The sequence below is a fragment of the Cyprinus carpio genome, unplaced genomic scaffold, assembly GCF_018340385.1.
Source record: "Cyprinus carpio isolate SPL01 unplaced genomic scaffold, ASM1834038v1 S000000729, whole genome shotgun sequence".
NCBI classification, from domain to species: domain Eukaryota; kingdom Metazoa; phylum Chordata; class Actinopteri; order Cypriniformes; family Cyprinidae; genus Cyprinus; species Cyprinus carpio.
In genome coordinates this window covers 1-6606 of record NW_024873460.1, presented here as the reverse complement: position 1 = coordinate 6606, position 6606 = coordinate 1, and the positions used below count along the sequence as shown (strand labels likewise).

The window sequence follows — 6606 nt, the reverse complement described above, 5'->3', positions numbered from 1 at the left end:
CCGTGTGTTGCAGATGCCAAATTCATTCTGCTCTTGACATTGTTGTGTAGCTCTGCTGTGAGCAGATCCCCCAAAAATACAGATCACTCGCAAAAGCTCCCCTCCACGGAAATCTTTAGTAAAAGGCGAAAGATTTATGCGACAATGAAGAGAAACTCGAGCTGTATCCCCACCCCCTTGGGCCTGTGCGCTGCCAGTGGTAAGCCACTATCTCACTAGGGTCTCAATGGTGAAGACACTTCCCACATTCATTCGTCACCCCCTCACTCCAAATGGGATGAGTAAAGTCACAAAAATTCACGTCAGTCCACCTAATGCCCACAAGCCAATCATCAGAATCAGATGACTGTATTGCCAGTATGGTTACACATACGAGAAATTTGTTTTCGTGACAGAAAGCCAATCATGCAATGCCATCCCTTTCTTCATGCCTTCCATCTGAAAATTTTGATGAAAAAAATACATAATCAAAGACTCCCAAATATGACCCCTATAACTATAGTGTTCCAATGTTAAGCGACTTCAGCTTATATGGTCAACTGGTATTTTATGGTGTAAGGGCTGTGGTCGGATAAGAAAAGCCATGCTTTGTTTAGTGATGTCAGTGCGTGTTGGCACTGGCTGGGGACAACCTGCTGCCTGCGCCGCTCCTCGGTTTAGTATAGTGACCAGTATCCCGCCTGTCAACGACGAATACCGGGTTTCGTTCCCCGACTTGGAGAGCTAGCTCTTTCTGCTTGCTGGACTCCACCAATCCAAAGTTTTTGGCTTAAACCATGGCTCACACACAGAAGGAGTACGGCTACGATGTCAGTCTGAAAACAAAGGAGAAATGCGCGCATCGGAATCAACCCACATCAACTGCTTGGAAGGCAGCGCTATGCTCACCACTATACCACCACCCGCCAGGGGTCTAGAATGTTCCAGAAATACATGTCACTCACAAAACTCCCCTTCACTGAAAGACCAGCTTGCTCACCACAATACCTCCGGCGCAGGCAGAAGATTGAATCACCCGCGCTGTCAGTAAGCAGTGCCTCGCTTATGAGCCAATGATAGGGCTAGAGGAGCTTACCGAGATCTTTTGTTTTGGACCCGGCCAGCAAAGAGAGTAGTCCAGAGTTTGGATCCTGGCCACGCATAAAAAAAGCGCTTGTCTTTCCATACTGGCTAAATAAATACAAAGTGGTGACGCCGAAAACATGAGACCAGTTGCACGTGCCTCCCACCGTTGTTGGCAGATGGCCAAATTCACTCTGCTCTTGACATTCTGGTGTAGCTCTGCTGTGAGCAGAGCCCCCCAAAAATACAGGTCACTCGCAAAAGCTCCCCTCCACGGAAATCTTTTAGTAAAAGGCGAAACAAACAAACTACAAACAATAAAAACTCAATCTGTATCCCCACCCCCTTGGGCCTGTGCGCTGCCAGTTGTATCCCCTATTCTCACCTAGGTTCCAGCAATGGTTTTGTAAGACACCTGCCACATGCATTCGTCCCCCCTCACTCCAAAGGGAGGAGTAAAGGGCACAAAATTCCCGTCATCACCTAATGACCACAAGCCATCAATCATGAATCAGAATGAGCTTTATTGCCAGGTATGTTTACACATACGAGAAATTTGTTTTCGTGACAGAAGCAAATCAAGGCAATGCAATCCCTTCTCATGCCTCCATCTGAAAAGTTGGAGGAAAAAAATAAATAAATAAAAGAGTCCAAATAATGACCCCTATAACATATAGTGTTCCAAATGTTAAGCGACTTCAGCTTATGATGGGTCCAACTGGTATTTATGGGTAAGGGCTAGTGTCGGCATAAGAAACGCCGCTTTGTTTAGTGATGTACGTTGCTGGTTGCCTGGCTGGGGAAAACTGCTTCATGCGCAGCTCCTCGTTGATAGTGGGGACAGTATCTCCGCCTGTCACTCGAAGACCGGGTTCGATTCCCCGAGCGGGAGAGCTAGCGTCTTTTCTGCTTGCTGGCGACCAATCAAAAGTTTTTGGGCGCAACCACGGCTCACAGTATTACTGCTACGAGTCAGACCCGAGCCAAAGGAAATGCGTTTGGCCGGGAATCGAACCCAGTCAACTGCTTGGAGCAGCTATGCTCACCCTATCCACCACCCAGGCAGAAGTGCCAGAAATACGTCACTCCCAAAAGCTCCCCTCACGGAAAATCTTTAGTAAAATGGCGAAGGAAGGACACCAACTTGCGAAGTCAGTAGAAGATTTCAGGCGCGCGGAGGGAATGATGGGGCAAGAGGGAGCTAATGACATCTTTGTTTGGACCCGTCAGTAAAGAGAGCAGTCAGGAGTTTGGATCCCGTCACGCGTACAAAAAAAGCGCTGTCTTTCCATACTGGCTAAATAAATACACAGTGTTACGCCGGAAACACAGAGGCTGCAAGCCACAGACGATGACCAGTTACCGCGATCCTCCCACCGTGTGGTGGCAGATGGCCAAATTCACTCTGCTCTGGTATCCCGGGGGTGTAGCTCTGCTGTAGGCAGAGCCCCCAAAATACAGGTCACTACGCAAAGAAAGCTCCCCTCCACGGAAATCTTTAGTAAAAGGTGAAGACACCCGGCCCATGAATTTCGGTTCACCCCCTCACTACAACGGGCGAGGAGGTGGTAAGGGAGGAAAGGTAGACACCTGCCACATGCATTTCGTCACCCCCGTCACTCCAAAGGTGGTTTTAAAGGTCACAAAAAATTCCCGTTCAGTCACCTAATGAACCCCCACAAGCCAAATATCAACCAGAAACTCAGAATGAGCTTTATTGCAGGTATGTTTACCACCAATACGGGAGAAAAAATTTGTTTTGAGTGACAGGAAAAGCAAATAAGCCATCCAATGCAAATCAAGTATCATGCCATTCTGAACGTTTGGAGGGAAAAAAATAAATATAAAAAAAGAGTCCAAATACTGACCCCTCCCCCTACTACATTAGCCTCCCAAAATGTTAAGCGGACTCAGCTAATGAGAGGTCCAACCACAATCCTCCAACTGGGTACTTTTATGGTGTTTTGTAAAGGGCGTTTCACCTGTTTTGAAGCGAATTAAGAAACAAAAAGCCAAAAAAAAAAGCTTTGTTAGTTGTGTCAGTGCTTATGTGGACAATGGCTGGGGACACCGCCAACAAATGCTGCATGCGCAGGCTCAAATTTTAGTATAGTGGACAGGTAATCTTTCGCTCTGTCACGCAGGAAAAAAAACAAAAAAGAGAAGAAAAAAAAAGAAAAAAAATAAATTAGACCAACGAAAGGAAAAGACCGGGGTGTGTTGGCGTTTGTTCGATTCCCCGACGGGGAGGAGAGGAGCTAGCTCTTTCGCTAATAAATGGACGACAACGAAAATATATCCATACAGTTTTTGGCGCAATAAACGGCTCACAGGAAGGAAAGTAGTACGGTGGCTTGACATGAGTCCCGGGTTAACGATGTCAGCCCGATAGCACAAAAGGAAAATGCGGGCTTATTAATAATCATATACCGGGTGTCATCCTTGGGAATGAGGCCGAGCTCACTATGCTAACCAAATCTTCACAATGCAGGCAGAAGGTGCCAAGCTTAAAGACAGAATACAGTGTCACTCACAAAAGCTCCCCTTCCCGGAAAGACAGAAAAAAAGGAAAGACAGCTATGCTCAAACACGAGCCCTCGGCGCAGAGGCAGAAGACACCAACTTGCGCTCTTGTCCGTAAGAAGGCTTTCGAAGCGCATATGAATGAGGTCAAAGATAGGGCTAGGGCTAGAGGAGGAGTAATGAGATCTTTGTCCTGGGACCGTCAGTAAAAGAGAGCAAAACCAGAGTCTTGAATACCGCAGTACAAAAAAGCGATTGCTCTGTTCTTTCCATACTGGCTAAACTAAAATACAAAGTGGTGACGCCTGAACACACAGAGGCTGCAACACGACGCATGACCAGTTGCACGTCCTCCCCCAACGTCGCTGTTGGCAGATGGCCAAAATTCACTCTGTTCTTGACATTACGGTGGTAGCTCTGCTCGTGAGCAGAGCCCCCAAAAAAAAATACAGGTCACTCGCAAAGCACAAAAAGCTCCCCATGCCACGGGAAATCTTTAGTAAAAGGCGAAAGATTTATGCCACGCGGATGAAGAGAAAAAAGACTCGAGCTGTTATTCACCACCCCTTTATTGGGCCTGTGTTCGCTGCCCCGTTGGTAAGCAATGATTCTCACCGAGGTCATCAAAGCTATAGGTTTTCCTGCCAGTTGCATTTCTGGCTTTGCGGGACGACCCAATGAGGCAAAGGGTACCAAAATCCACAAAAAGTTTTTGGCCGTCAACTAATGACCGCAGCAAATCAATCGGTTCACAGAAGGAGCTTATTGCAGGTATGTCTTACAATACGGATAATTTGTTTTAGCCGACGAGAAGCCAAATCAAGGAAATGCAATCCTGGCTCAGGGACCGGGACGGGAAGAATCGGCCGGGGGAAAAATTTTAAAAAAGAAAAGGGAGGGAGGGAGGGGGAAAACCGGGAAGGGGGGGGGGGAACATGGGAAGGGGAAGAAACAGGAAAAGGGAACGGGAATCTGAACGGGAAACACGGGTCAACTGCTTGGAAGGCAGCTACTCATGTCACAAACTATACCACCAACGCAGTCGTAGCAGGTTTTAGTGGACGGTGTATAGCAGGCCGTCATAGCGAAGACCTGGTTTCGATTGTTGACCAGGAAAAAAAAAAGGGTCATCACTCACACAAAAGATCCCCTTCAGGAAAGAAAGACCCAGAGCTACGCCCCCCCCCCCCCCTGAATGTCACCCACTATACCTCACGGGGCAGGCAGAAGACACCCCAAAAGACGAAGATACCACCAAGACAGAGAAGACACAATTGCGCGCTGTACAGGCCCAAGAAGGCTCGCAGCGCATGAGTCCAATGATAGGGCATTAGTCTAGAGGAGTAACCTTAATAAAGAGCTAGATGAGACACTTTGAACTGGCGCCAGTTCAGTACAGCGCCCTCGCTAAATGCGCCTGCACAGTCCAGAGTTCCAATGAACAACAAAAAAGTCTCAGAGTTTGGATCCCGTCACGTATACAAAAACCCCCCACGGCCGCTGCGGTCTTCACGAATGGTAATTAAATACAAATGGTGACGCCGGCCGGAGGAAACGGAGGACGGAAAACACAGACCCCGGCATGTCCCCCGGCTTCCCAGCAAAACACAGCCGAATGCAGACCAGTTGCACGTCCTCCCGCACCCGTTGTTTTGGTGAGATGGGCCAACCCACTTCCACTTGTTCCGCCTTGATTGAATTTCGGTGTATGTAGCTTCTGCTGTGAGCAGAGCCCCGTACCCAAAATCATACAGGTCACTGCGCAAAAGCCCTCCAATGGAAATCTTTAGTTAAAAGGCGGAAAGATTAGCGACAATGAAGAGGGAAACTCCGAGCTGATCCCCACCCCCTGGGCCTGTGCGCTCTTTTTGCCAGTGGTAAAACCACTATTTCACCAGGGTCATCAATGGTGAAGACCATGCCACATGCATTTCGTCACCCCCCTCCACTCCAAAGGGGAGGAAGTAAAGAGGGGTGGTTAGGAGTTATAGGTGGGGGCGTAAGTGGCCCCGGGGTAAGTAAAGTCACTACAAAATACCATCAGTCAAACTACTGACCACAGCCAAATCAATCAGACTCAGAATTGGCTTATTGGCCAGGTATGTTTACACATACAGAAATTGTTTTTCGTGACAGAAGAAGCAAAATCAAGGCAATGCAATCCTTTCTCATGACTCCATCTGAAAAAGTTGGAGGAAAAAAATAAAATAAATAAAAGAGTCCAATCCAAATACTGACACCTATAACATGTAGTGTTCCAAATGTTAAAAGCTGACTTCAGATTAGGAATGGAGTCCAACTGAGGTATTTTGCTATGGTGTAAGGGCTGTGTCGGAATAAGAAAAAAGCCATGCTGTGTTTCGTGAGTCAAGTGAAAATTCTGTGGCACTGGCCTGAGGGAAAAAACTACTGCATGCGCAGTTCACTCGTTAGTATCAGTGGACATTATCTCCGCCTCTGTCACGCGGAAAAAGACCGGGGAAGACAGGGTTCGATTCCCCGACGGGTGAGAGGCTCGAGGAGCTAGTTCTTTTTGCGCAACAGGCTCACAGGAGAGTTTTGAAGGAGAGGAGAAGTACGATTCGATTGTCAGCCCGCAAAAAGCCACAGAAATGGAACGACATGCGTTCGGGCCCGGGAATCGAAACGGGGGTCAACTCTTTGGAAAGGCAGCTATGCTCACCACTATACCACCAACGCAGGCAGAAGGTGCCAGAAATACAGGTCACCCCAAAGCCCCTCTCACGAAAGACATTATGCTCACCAATTATGCCCCGCCAGGCAGAAGACACCAACTCATGTGCCGTCAGTAAGAAGGCTCGCCGCGATGAGTCGTTCGATAGCCAGAGGAGCTTACCGAGATTTTGTCTGGACCCGCCAGTAAAGAGCAGTCCAGAGTTTCCATCCTGGCCATCGTGATAAAAGCTTGTCTTTCCATACTGGCTAAATAAATACAAAGTGGTGACGCCGAAACACAGAGGCTGCAAACCAGACAGATGAACCATTGCACGTCCTCCCCCC

The 6606-nt window shown here is 48.0% G+C and overlaps 1 non-coding gene and 1 pseudogene across 1 annotated transcript; both read right to left on the bottom strand.

Annotated features, from left to right (window-relative positions):
• Positions 1-48: 48 nt before the first annotated feature.
• Positions 49-163, bottom strand: LOC122143062. The gene has a single exon (XR_006158950.1). It is a non-coding gene; the product is annotated as a U5 spliceosomal RNA (small nuclear RNA).
• Positions 164-3998: 3835 nt separating this feature from the next.
• Positions 3999-4129, bottom strand: LOC122143063 (annotated as a pseudogene).
• Between the last annotated feature and the right edge of the window lie 2477 nt (positions 4130-6606).